Source organism: Macrobrachium rosenbergii, chromosome 9 (genome assembly GCF_040412425.1).
Source record: "Macrobrachium rosenbergii isolate ZJJX-2024 chromosome 9, ASM4041242v1, whole genome shotgun sequence".
Taxonomy (NCBI): domain Eukaryota; kingdom Metazoa; phylum Arthropoda; class Malacostraca; order Decapoda; family Palaemonidae; genus Macrobrachium; species Macrobrachium rosenbergii.
This window is the reverse complement of record NC_089749.1, coordinates 47,501-62,392: the sequence shown is the minus strand read 5'-3', so window position 1 is coordinate 62,392 and position 14,892 is coordinate 47,501.

Below are 14,892 nucleotides of genomic sequence, written 5' to 3'. Positions count from 1 at the left end.
TATTATTATTATTATTATTATTATTATTATTATTATTTCAGTAGATGAAACCCATACACATGGAACAAGCACACAGGGACCATTGGCTTGAAATTCCAGTTTCCAAAGAATGTTGGTTTCAACCTCCCACCGCAGACCCCACACTGCAGCAGTAACTGAGCATGATACAGAGCCAGTGACTTTTCATCGCCCTTAGGGAAACGCGAACCCGCGACATCTGAGTGGCATGCCACGGCACTAACCACTACACCAGCGGACCAGCCATACCTATATTTGTTGACGAATTTGATGACGTTGACACCTACTTAATGAGTTACTTGATGCAAATGGAGTCTAATGACGATGTCAACTCTTTCTGGGTGGGACCCCATCTACAGCACGGTCGTCCCACTTTCGGGATGCCATTTAAGTGATGACACTTGAAATTTGCTTATAAATTAACCTCATAAAGAGCTAGACATTACCGTTTTTTTTAACCATGTTCATGTGACTTCTGTATCGTTTTCATGTATTCTTTGGTTGTTTAGTTAATCTTTTGTGATGGTTAAGGACAACCACTAATTGACATCTACCCATAGTGTGCGTGGAGTTGGTCTGAATTAGCTAGAGCATAGCATTCTCCTGTATATCTTTGTAATAACCACTAAGAATATAAGGATACTTCTCTTTCAGAGATCTACCCAGTACCACCAACATCTTTAATATATATATTTGTGGGTAGTGGTGGGATGCGAAACCACGCCTCCTTTCCCATTTACCAGCTCCAAGTAAATCAACTGCCAAATTTCAACGAAATCGAAATTTCTCGATTCAATGGTGTTTTTGGGTACGTTTCCGTCTGTGAATCCTGTATCGGCATTTGGAAAGGAAATAAAGCAACTCTCCCTTACGTACCAGGATTCGAAATCTGGTTACCATGAACAGCTGTTCAGCGCCATGTCCCTCCTGCTGTCTTGAATGATAGGAAATTGTTTCATAGTTCAACTGCAAGATTTTCTTCCTCCTGTTACCTTCTTTCAGACAATTTCTTTCAGCGCTTGACTTCTTACTGTCAATTTCTCTTTCAGCGCTGAATGACCTCATAGATCCCAGTGCTTGGCCTTTGGCCTAAATTCTATTCTATTCTATACTTTGATTAACGTATATCGATTTAATGATAATAATCCCGTATACAGTACAGCTCATCCCGGTAGGAAGATATTAATTTACTGCTACAACGTAACATTGATCAGTTAGATATCAGATGGGTTCATATTATATCAGACCAAATGTATCAGGATGTAAATATAATTTACCGTCGTACCTGATTGGCCCTTATTTGTTATTTATATATATATATATATATATATATATATATATATATATATATATATATATATATATATATATATATATATATATATATATATATATATATATATATATATATATATATATATATATATATATATATATATATGTGTGTGTGTATGTATGTATGTATGTATATGTATATATATAATGATTTACATCTTTCTTCTTTCCTTGATAAACTTTCCCCAAATGACTGTGTTAATTTAGTCATAAGGGTGTGGCGAACTTCGTCTACTTGATAGTTTTTCATACCCCAGAATTATTTTTTATGAAATGTAGACCGATAAGTTAATATGTTTATGAGAGAATCATTGATAATTTTCTTCATATTTATATGAACTTTTCCGCTGTAAAGATTGGACACTTAGCCCGTAACTGGATGTTTAACTATGCGTAGAAACACGGCCCTCCGCCGGCGCTTGTTTACTTGTCTGCTTCGTCCACTGAAATAACTAAGCAGTGTATCATAATATACAGTGTAGTGGCGTCATACAGTGACCCACGTGCAAATCCCTATGCAAATTAAGCACAAAAACTCACTTTAAAAATATGTGTTATATATGACAAAGTTAAGTATACCTTAGTTTTACCAGACTACCGAGCTGAGCTCTCCCTAGGTTTTTAGAATTTTACGTTAAGAACCAATTTTGGATGGCAACGAAAACAGCTTATTGTAATCCGTTTATACCGAGAAATGAATTTCTATCACCAGAAATAAAAATTCTTCATTCCTGTTGATTCACTGAACTTAACAAGCGAGCGCTAGCCCACAACTCTGCCGACTGACCAAAGAGGAACTATTTTTGACAGCTAGTTCTTAGAATAAAATTTTGATGTGAAAATATGGTATGTTTATATGTAAACGATTCAATTGATTCATCTTAACAATGAGAAATTAAGTTAAGAAAATATTTCACGTATAATTGAAAAATATGTGATAAGTCAATAATGTTTATACTGTACAAGCTGGCCCGACCTAATACTTGTCTGAAGGCTAACTGTGGGCTAGGAAGTGAAATTATAACGGGAAATTGTGTGAACTGTCCCTGGTGTATGCGTTCAGTCAGATTCGAGACTATGTCAATTTTGAAAATTAAGTAAAAAAAAATATAAAAGAGTTCACCTCAACAGATTCAATTAGTATGGCCTCGGAATCCATTACTGATCCGACAAGCTACCTTGATTATTACAGACAACCGGATCACTCTTTAGAAGTTCAGTTTGTCAACTTTATTTTTACTTGCAGTCTTGCAGATTTCATAAATTTTGGAAGGAAAATCAAAATAACAGTGGTGTCCTCTCAAACATACCCAGAAAAATATTTCTCGAATGATTGTTTTTTTCCTGGTATGCTAAGACAGATGGTTACTGTTTCTTTTCAAGTTAAAGGGAATACATAGGAAAGTGTTTAACTTTGTAACCCAGTAAAGTATTGAATAGCGTTAATCCAGTTACGTGATCTCACACATCAGAATAAATTCATTATTATTGTTTTTTTCTTATTTTCAAATAATTGCACGAGATTTCATTATAGATTAAGAAAAAATACGGGTATTTATAGTATCTTTCAAAACAATTTTATTTTTTTTTGGGGGGAGCGGGCCAGTTATGCATCGATTGAAATTTTCTCGAACATTTCAAGATAATGTTCATTTAGAGGTGTCTTTCAAAATGTGAGACCAGTTTTATGTAACTGGTGCCTTCTCAAACATAGCAGAGTACATCTAAATTAATTGGCATTTTTTGAGCAATTACTTGAATGTGCTTTTCTCAAATACTTCAAGAAGGACAATTACCAACATTCATGGGGTGGTCCGAAATCATTTATGGCAGATATCCTTCAAGTGGTAGTTTCACAAGTATGCCCTGATTGATATTTATCAAATGATGCCTCTCCAATCATGTGCTGAGGTATTTTCAACATGAGTGGCTTTTCTCATGAATGTTTAAGACAGATGGCAGCTACGCCCGAATAAAATGTAGGTAAAACTACTTTGTTTTACATAACTATATTGTAACAGCTTAATCATTTCAATCGCATTTCTATCAAAGTAAGTAACATTTTTTATCCCCAAGGAAAAATGTGGCAATGGACACTTCTCTTCATTTCGATCTAAAAGGAAACATCTGTAAAATCAAGAACTAACGGTATTCGGTGGCCTTATGAGTGAGTATTTCTCGCATGCCCTTACTCATGACCTTGCCCTTACTTTATTTCTTCTCTGAGTGTTTTAGGCGGAGGTAAATTTACATGTTTTCAATGTCTTTTTGTTCCCCGTAGGAGGGTAGTGCCATTAGTGCTCTTCATGCGGTGTACTGTAGGCATTACTTAAGGTTCTTTGCGGCGTCCCTTCGGCCCCTAGCTGCAACGCCTTTCTTTCCTTTTACTGTACCGCCGTTCGTATTCTTTGTTCCATCTTACCTTCCACCCTCTTGTTTCATAGTGCAGCTGCGAGGTTTTCCTCCTATTGCAGCTTTCAGTCCTTTTTACGTCAATTTCCGTTTCAGCGCTGAATGACCCTCATAGGTCCCAGCGCTTGGCCTTCGGCCTAAATTCAATATTCTTCATGTCCTTTTGTATTGTAAACCGATCAACAACGTGACGGAGGCTGTTCGCTGTGCTGTGTCAGCACGAACTTGAGCAGTAATATAGGCGGAGTACTTGGTATCGAACCTAAATACGGATGTCAGTATCAACCAGATAAAATGAACCGTGAATAATATTACTTGTTGAGTTTATTAATGCTTTTTTGTTTGGTTGTGTTTATATCGCCAAACAGTAATTTCATTAGGTGAAGTGCATACTTGTAGAAATACAGGTTTGATAATGTGACCATTTGATCCATTAATGTTATGGCATGGAATCCTTCATAGCATTTTCCTTTATGTACGTCTCTTTCGTAAAAGCTTTATGGAAAACATTTATTACACATCATTTTCACATCGCCTAGAATATGTGAAGGAAAAGCCATCATCATGAGTCATAAAAATCATTGCCCAATACCGAAGTAATAACGGATGCCTGTGCATTAATTAATTAGGCAGTAAAAGCGCCTACGCTGCTCTTTAATGCGCGTTCAAAATGTAGAGGCTAAAGCTATTGAGTGAAAATTACTTCGACTTTCTTGTTCTGTGTTTTCATTTATATTCAGTATTTATAGAATGTTACCAAGGTAGCATAGTCCAGTCAGAAATATCAGAATTTACTAACATATCTATTCTTGTCAGTTTCATACTCTTCATTTAAAAAAGAATGGCCATTGTAATTTTGACTGTTATTGCTGGATGCCATAATCACAGGTTACAACATAACTCTCTTAGCAATCATTATCACCAATTTGCAGTAAATCATCACTTCTCTTAGCAACGATTATCACCAATTTGCAGTGATCATTTTGCAGTCTCCATTTGAATGGAATTTTTTTAACTTGGAGGTGTTTTATGATATTTTTTGATAAATAATAACCATCCGAGATCTACATTATCATAACCAACATTTTAACTTTCAACTCTACTTTACTAATTTGTACAGTCTACTCGTATAAACTTAATTATATTGCATAAAGTTTGGTTGTGTTTTTGAATGAAAACTAAAGAAAATAACTTTTTTTTAACGAAAATATAGCAAAGTAAGCAATCGGAAGTGTTTCCTGTAAGACTGTCGTGTTGGAAGAAAAGAATAGATATTGTTTTCATAGCGCTTTGCTGAACTAACGCCACGGAAGGATTTCCGGAACTGCTCTTCCGATTTCATAGCCTAACAGCATTTTCATATATGTGGTATATCTGTTCACGTTTTGTCTGTCTTTATCGAACTGATAAAAAATGAAAAGGGTGCTTTGGGTTCAAAGTCAATATTTCAGTTCTTTATGCCAGGAGAATTTTATATCATTCGATACGTGAGGTGATATATTTGGGGTTAGGTAGTATATCATTTTGCACTGTGTGAAGGAACATTGATTTGTAAACAAGATGGATTTTTTTAGTCACTGTTAAGTAGTATTTTATTAATTGTACTTAATTATTCATTAAATTGAATTTATGACATAACCATGTAATATTGGAGAACACCGTCATCAAATAATTCCATTATCAAAATCCATTACTCGCTCTATCTAGGTCACGTACATTTTTTTTTTTTATTGAGCATCCGCACTGGTAATTTCCATTAATTCTGCAAGTTCTGTTTTGATGCATTATATATATTATGACTGTCAGATTCGATGAAAAGAGTTCGTCTGGCCTCGAACTAATTTACGAGAGCTTCATATACCAACCCAACTATTATTTTCTCGCTTCTGATTTTTTCGTTGTATTAATTCTTTCGCCATTGCTTATGCATTCGAGTGATTATTATCCTCGAATATATCACCATCCCTGAGGTTTCAAAGCGAGTTATTTGTCCGTATGCGAGTTTATGCTTTTGCATATGTGGCGGACAAACAGGTTTGCATGTTGAGAGTGGATGTATCGACTACCGTCCCGTTCACCTGCCTACCCCGCCGCCAGCCGGGGCGGAAAAACGGGTTTGCAGGGGGTGGGTGGCTGTGTCACGTTTCCCAGTCACCCAGTAGAGGACAAACACGATCCACTCGGATTTAATCGTTATATGTTTGGTTGGCGTCATGAATTATATAGATTCCAAACTGATGTTTAACATTTTAGTGATTAGAATGCACTTATTTTCCGTCACATTGTTGTTTCTACTTTTCCTTGTTGGTACCATTTTGGTGCATGGCATTTTGGTCTTGATCTCTCGTTACTTATTATTATAACTGTTTTCCTTCAATTACTGCATGGTGCAGATTTTATAGATTTTTTTTAGAATAAATCAAAGGTACTAATTCTTTCACGACATTCAGGACCTTCGGACTTTATTACTTTAGACATCTTTTTTATTTTAATAGTGTTCAGGTGGTATGAATTATTTTTCAGTTTTATTCAGTTTAATGTATCGATATGTTGATGGTCCCAACGGTTCATCGAGCGAGCAAGTAAAGAGGTAAAAAGAAATATATATATATATATAATATATATATATATTTATATATATATATATATATATATATATATTATATATATATATATATATATATGTGTGTGTGTGTGTGTGTGTGTGTGTGTGTGTAAAAGAGATATTTTACAATCTTCAATGCATGTTTGACATAATTAATATTTAGGAAAGGGAAGAGAACTTCGCTTGATCTCCTATCTTTCATCGTTATTCTTTTCCCGATAGGAGACAATCCGAAGGAAACTCCCTTCTGATTTTTTTGCTTTAGATCTTGCGAGCACTTTTCCCGCTCTAGACAAAAAATAAAATATTAAGCTGTTTGTCGTGTTAGGGCGGGCACCATACAATTCTACCCAAGGGCAGCCAGTGGTCCGTCCGCACTTTTTCTGTCCGCCCTCAGATCTTAAAAACTACTGAGGCTAGAGGGCTGCAAATTGGTTATGTTGATTATCCACCCTCCAATCATGAAATATACCAAATTGCACCCCTCTAGCCTCAGTATTTTTTTTTTATTTAAGGTTAAAGTTAGCCATGATCGTGCGTCTGGAACTGCTATAGATGCCAGCAACACAGGCCACCACCTGGCCGTGGCTAAGGGTTTCATACAGCATTATACGCTGTACAGAAAACTCGATTGCACCGAAGAAACTTCGGCGCATTTTTTACTTATTTTTTCTTGAGAAGAATGGAGCCAAAACCTTTATCATCTTCTCTGTCCCAGACGTGACGGAAGTGTTCTTATTGCGAATATTGACAAGCAGTTAATGATGCCTCTATTACCTGAAAGGAATAAATAAGTATACAATATATATTAGCGTGAAGTGTGACCATAAATGATTGTAATATACGAGGAGTTGAATTAATATTTTTCAAATCGGATAATAATAATAATAATAATAATAATAATAATAATAATAATAATAATAATAATAATAATAATAATAATAATAATAATAAGCCCGACTAAAGAAAGATTTCTACTTGTGGTTTAATTAACAATGAATATTTCAATTACGGGCTTCGGTTCCGTTCAGAGTTATTCGTATGTTATTGCCTGATGATATCAGCTCAATAACGTTAATTAAGATCACTTCCCATTTTCCGATGTAATTCCATAAATAAATTGAACTCTGAAACTAATATACGTGGGCGAATGTGGTGGTGGTTTGGGGCTGGATTTTGCTTACGGAATCCGCGTCTGTGGAAATATATCTTCTCTTGTCTTACCTACGATGTACATTTCAATGTCCCAGATGGTTTAGTTTGATGTAGAGGTTTCCAAACAACGAGGTATTATTCGAGGAGTTTTCATTTTTGTTATATTATTTCCAAAATTACGTAAAGAGCAAATTAACGTTTGGAGGGATTTTATGACGGTCAGGATAACATTTTCCCTGGTGCAAAACATATTTCAGGCATTAATTTTCCTAATTAACCCTCGTACTATGCCAAACGATAGAAAGTTCTTTGTAATTTTACATAAACCTCTCTCTCTCTCTCTCTATATATATATATATATATATATATATATATATATATATATATATATATATATATATATATATATATATATATATATATATATATATATATATATATATAAATATTATAATACATACATACATACATACATACATACATACATACATACATATCACATATAATATATATATATATATATATATATGTTAATATATATATATACATATATATATACTCATGGGAAAATGTTATAAAAAAGAAAATAGATCTGTAAAATGTTTAGCCTACCACCATAGGAAAAATACGTTAGTACTACATTAATACTGTGGAAACGCTCCCCGACAATTGTGGCACACAAATGTAGATTTTAGGTAAGATGTAGCTACTCAGTATTTATATGAAAATAATGAATTTTGATAGTTTATGCTCTAACTGAAAATTACAGAATAAAGTATACTGAGTGGTCATGTCATTTTCCACTAGAAAACTGCAGCGCAAAAGTCAAGAGCCGGCGTCATGAAATTTTCCTATACTATAATTGCCTGCAACAACGTACATGAAAGCATGCTGCACCGATAGCTGAGAGAGAGAGAGAGAGAGAGAGAGAGAGAGAGAGAGAGAGAGAGAGAGAGAGAGAGAGCGCTGGTTGTCTTAACTTTAAGTGAACTCTAAATGATGGAAATTATTTCAGAAACCGACCAAGAGCCCGGCGTATTCGCTAAAAGGAAATCGAAGATTGATGGATTCTCTCTCTCTCTCTCTCTCTCTCTCTCTCTCTCTCTCTCTCTCTCTCTCTCTCTCTCTCTCTCTCTCTCTCTCTGATGTCATTTTATTATTTTCGTAAAACATAAGAAACCACAGAAAAACGTCTTGCAAAAAAAAAAAAATATACATATATCGCAAACAGAGGAATCAATGAACGAAGATAGGCTGAAAAGAATATCCCTTTTCCTTTTTCTGTTTCTGTTTCGCAAGTAACGAAATAGGAGAGAGGTGATGGCTGGAATTTTGATGCCATATCTGTGTTAGGTTATTCTCTTTTCCTGTAATGAACTTTAAATAAGCAAAATCACCAGTGGCCCAGTGAAGTGAACGGAATCCTGAGACATAATTTAAATCACGATTTCAACTTTTAACTGATGGATTGTGAATGACAGATTACATTTGTCGGCAGGCTGAGAGATAACTAATTGGATGATACTTCATTTTTGCTGGCTATGCCCTTTAACTTTTTGCTTTACTATCCTAACCACTGAAGACGAATATCTCTAATAATGATCATAGCTTCGGACGGGTGACGTAATGAACTGAAGTACATATGTGTCATACATGCATTCTTATGAATTGAATTTACAAATGGTCTTCAAAGCTCTTTCCTTGTACGAAACAATAACAGTTACCGGATTTTTTTATATATATATATCTGGAAGACAGCAAATAATTGGATGGCCACAGTTGCATAGTTAGCGTACCTGAGCTTGGAAACACCAGTGAGGTTTTGCAATCGAAGTTTGTCCGTAAACTTTTCACATTTTCGACTTCTTCCCTTGAACCACAGGATTATTTTCAATGAAACTTGGGTAAAGGGGATTAAAGGTTGTTCAGATGGGAGGCGCCGCTCCCTTACGGAGGGAGATCATTAACAAATGGTAAATAATGGGGCGGTATCATTTAAAAAATCTTTTTCTCTAGGACTACGGGGTCAGAAGTGACAAAACTTAGGTAAAGATATCCGTATGCAGTGTAGATTCAAAATTGTTCCAAGCATGGTCCAATCTGGCAAGATTGTGGTTGTAATGGAGGTCGAAAGATTTGCTTAGGATTATATAAAGAAAATCTTTATGAAATGATAAAGCAGGAGAACATATTTTAGAAATTATATCCTTGCGTGGAAATTAACTTATTTTCAACTGAATCCAGTATTTTACAACCCTCTTTCTTTCCATTTAACACATGATCCTGGTATGTGACTTCGAAATATTTCCAAAGAAATTCAAGACAACGCAGTTTACACCCAATCTCAAGTCTTAAGGCTTAGGCACAAGGTTATGAATAGAGCGCGAAAAGCAATATCCCCCTTTCTGAGAACATTGCTGTGGTATGGCTGAGGTTGATGAAAATAAATATTGATAAATGTAACAGGTAGAGCCAATGCGACACTGCTTACGACATGAAAAAGTTGCTGCTTAGTTTACTGTCACTGCAGTAAGTTCAAGCTGAACAGAAAGCCATAAGATTATCGAATATTCCTTCCCGGGTGCGAGATGAAGAACGTTTTATGGCAAATTCTCTCTCTCTCTCTCTCTCTCTCTCTCTCTCTTCTTGACTTCGCTTTACTTTTGTATATCACAATTGTGTATGCATATAGTTATGGACATATTGTCCCTGGAAATAAGAAAGTAATAACGTTATGTTAATATTACACTCATAAAACCATCATTCACAGATTAAATCATCGTATATTTAGGGATAGCAATCAGACCCTAAACCAGCAAGAGATATTATTATGTAAATGATGTCAAAGCAGAACGAAACCCCACTTTCCATGGATCCTGTAAGCTGATACATTCCTCTTCCTTCATATAATTTGATGGGACTATTGACTACCCCCATACTCCTCGTTACTGCCTTGGCTTCCACTCACTCCGTCGTCTCCTGCTCTTTGCTACTCCTACCCTCTTGTCTCAGATAACTTTCTTCACCTCCCCTCATTTCATAATCTTCTCCTCACGTATGGCTTGTTTACCGCTCCCACTTGTTCCACTGTGATTCCCCTGGCAAGAGCTCTACTCTTGCCTTCACAGCTCCTGATAGGGTGGAAGTTCTCTGAGACCTTTAAGATTCTATGAATAGAAAATGAGGAATCATGATTACATCCCCGAATTTCCTGGAAGAAGGAAAAGAAGAGGCTTTAAAGTAATAACATTTAGTGGAAATCTTCCCATTCTCTTTCCGATTTGATTCGGTGTCATTGTCGCTTCTACGTCCTCCGTGTTGTATTCGCACTAGAATTTCCTTTCATTTTGCTTAACGGTCATAATTCCAATTGGGTGATAGTTATTCCCAAGTTATAGTGAATTCGATATTGAGGGAAATTTTTGGGCTCACCCATATATGAGTAACGAAAATACATTATTAGTTAAGCATTACAAACATACCAATCAACTATCGTGTTATAGATCGATCAATAGAATATATATATATATATATATATATATATATATATATATATATATATATATATATATATATATATATATATATATATATATATATATATATATATATATATATATATATATATATATATATATAAATATATTATATATATATATATATATATATATATATATATATATATATATATATATATATATATATATATATATATATATATATATATATATATATATATATATATTTTATATATATATATATTAGAGATGTGTCGGATATCCGCATCCGCATTGACAATTTCTTAACATCCGCATCCGCACCAGTATTAGATTGCAAGCAACATCCGCATCCGTAGTGTGAGAATGCGGATATGCGGATATCACCCCCTATTCAGTGTTCAGTAGTTCATACTCATACACTGTAGCTAAAAGCAGAGCTTTTTTTTTTTTGCTAAATTTGGGTTTTTCGTTTTATTATACAGAAATACATGATACACAATTACAAATTCACAGTATATACTATGTAAGTAGCTCTGTTATAGCATATTTGTTTTATAACATATTTGTTTTAAAGCATATTTGTTTTAGTAATTTCATGTCATTTACAGCAGTTGTAATCATAAAGGCAGGGTGTTGCGTTTTTTTAGGAAACTCTCTCTCTCTCTCTCTCTCTCTCTCTCTCTCTCTCTCTCTCTCTCTCTCTCTCTCTCTCTCTCTCTAATGCAAAGAATGGCTTTTGAGTTTTGTTACCCTTATCATTCAATGAGCATGAAATAACCTTGTGCCAAGACAAGTATAAAACATTCGTGTATCGCTGTTACTGTTTGTACGTTCATATGAAAGTATACAAACAAGTACACGCGTATCATTTATGTTTCTACTTTCAATTAGTACAACAAATATTATGTAATATGTATCCATTCTCTTCATTCACTGTTCCAGTTCCATGCTCTCTCTCTCTCTCTCTCTCTCTCTCTCTGACCGCCAGTTCTTGTTCCCCGTTTGCTACGCGTATCAAACGCACATAATTTTGAATTATGTGGATGAAAGTCGTACTTAACAATTAAATGTATCTAAATTATTTAGATTTACAAAATATCCGCATCCACGAGGGTATGGCCATCAAATATCCGCATCCGGAAATTTAAAAGATTGATATCCGCATCTGCATCCGAAACAGCAAATTTAAAAAAATTGATATCCGCATCCGCAAATCCCATTTTCAGACACCCGATGCATCTCTAATATATATATATATATATATATATATATATATATATATATATATATATATATATATATATATATATATATATATATATATATATATTATGTATATATATATATATATATATATATATGTATATATATATATATATATATATATATATATATATATATATATATATATATATACATATGTATATATTATGTATATATATATATACATGTATATATGTATATATATATATATATATATATATATATATATATATATATATATATATATATGAATACCAATATTATTGCTATTACACGACGTATTCTGACAGAGTATTTGCATTCGCCTATTCTGATCTGTTTTCCTGATCATGGCATTAATGCTATTCTAATGCCTGTCACATCACAGACAAGGCTTCTGCTTGTAATTTGGTCGGAAGCAGAGCGCTTTGCTCTCAGCTTTTAAGCTGCTTGAGCAGGACGTGATTGTCGGAGCGGATCCATATCCAGCTATTGCTGACAGTGCTGATCGGGTATCAGTGAAAACTACTAACAAAGATGTTTTGAAACCATCTCTCTCTCTCTCTCTCTCTCTCTCTCTCTCTCTCTCTCTCTCTCTCTCTCTCTCTCTCTCTCTCTCTCTCTGAGTGTGTTTGAGTGTGGGCTACTGTGTGCTTTCAGCAAATGATTATTATCCCTTCATGGTGGTGGCAAATCATTACATTCACTGATATGTAGTCTAGAAGAATGCTGGAACTGTGTCTGTTTAATGAAAATCGATACTATGCGTGTCCAGATAGGAGTACCATTTTGGTGTATTTTACCGTGCGTCTAAAATTCATGAATATTCGCCCGGTCTTTTCAGAGCAAGTATTTGGTCTTAATTTTATTTAAACGGATAAGGTTGCTATGTTAAAAAGGTTTTCGTGTTTGCATCTTAAGATACCGCAGTTTTTGAATAGTTTGTGCTCCTCAGCTTCATTTGAATTAACTTGGAAAACTTTTCAGGATCTTTCAGGACATGATATAGCTATTACTAAGCAGTCTTGTTAGTTGTATAACTTCACAATTATTCAGTTCTTTCTGTGGCACTCATTACATTGGTAAAAGCGCCGATATGGCCATATTAAAACTTAGTTTATTGATAATCAAGAAATGACAAAAAGCGATCAGATATTCATTCACATTTCATAGTAAAACAATAATAACATTTTAATGACCTTACTTGGGATGTGGGCTGGCCATGGTACCAATCACTCCTTTAGATACTGCCATTGGATAACTAAAACAGTTTTCAAAAGATAGCCATTCTCGCCCGATATATAGACTACTACTAATTTTACTTCTTGCATATTTGCACTTTTTTCTCTCCACCTTCTTACGTTGCCTTTACTTTTCATAATGCTAAACACATCACAGCTTTCTCCTTATTTCATCATTTCCTTTGTTGTAGCATGACAAGTATTTAAAAGTGACCCCCTATACCTGAGTTTTCGAGGTGGTTTGACCTTGTGAAGGAATGAAGGTCAAAGGGGACGGGGGAATGATGGGAGCAAATCATGGAAAGTGTTAAATTGATGAATTGGAAGTGAGTTAAAGGGACGTTTGTACAGTAATGAAGGGATGTTTCCATTTGTTGTTTACAAGGACTGGGGTGAGTTGAATGTTACTGGAAGCAGTTGACAGGAAAATCTTGCACTAAAACTGGGCTTAGGTGGGTGGTCAGAGTTCCCTGTTTTCTTTAGGAGTGACCACAGTCGAATCTCACCCACCCAATCCCATTTCCATTGGCCAGCTGACAATTTCAGATTGCTCGTTTTACTGATATCTGCTGCTTCCATGATATTTCTTTTGTACAGGCACGAATGTTTTTGAAAGCAAATAAAAGATGCACAAAAATGTATGAAGCATCCCGAATCCTATATGTAACGGAAAATTTCTGAGGCAATTTGTGCACTACAAATCGACCTCTTTTGTTCCTGTAAAAGTTGGAGTAGGGAGCAGCCTATTTGGCAGACACTTGCTGCAAGGGATGCTATAAACGCCCGCTGACAAATCCTCATTATTTTGACAGGCGTTGATGATGGAAGCTGACATGGTCTTTGGATAGTGAAAAGCAAGAATTTCTTCACGAAAATGTTTCGTTCTCCTATTTTGACATACTTTGTTGTCTAAGGTAACACTTTAGTTTTCTGTAAAAGAAAACTATTGAGGTGGCTTTGTCTGTCCGTCTGCAATTTTTCTGTCCGCCCTCAGATCTTAAAAAACTCCCGAGGCTAGAAGGTTGCAAATTGATACGTTGATCATCCACCTTCCAGTCATCAAACATACCAAATTGCAGCTCTCTAGCTTCAGTAGTTTTTATTTTGTTTAAGATTAAAGTTAGGCACGATCGTGCGTCTGGCAACACTATAGGACAGGCCACCACCGGGCCGTGGCTGAAAATTTCATGGCCCGTGGCTCATACAGCATTATACGCTGTATTACGCTGTTCAGAAAACTCGATTGCGCCAAAGTAACTGGCGCATTTTTTTTTTTTTTTTTTTTTTTTTTTTACTTTGCTACGTGATTACTTGTGACGGTGCATCTGCAGTAGGTAGGATTATTTTTTTGAATGACCTCTCAATGACGAGTTTAGGGTATAAC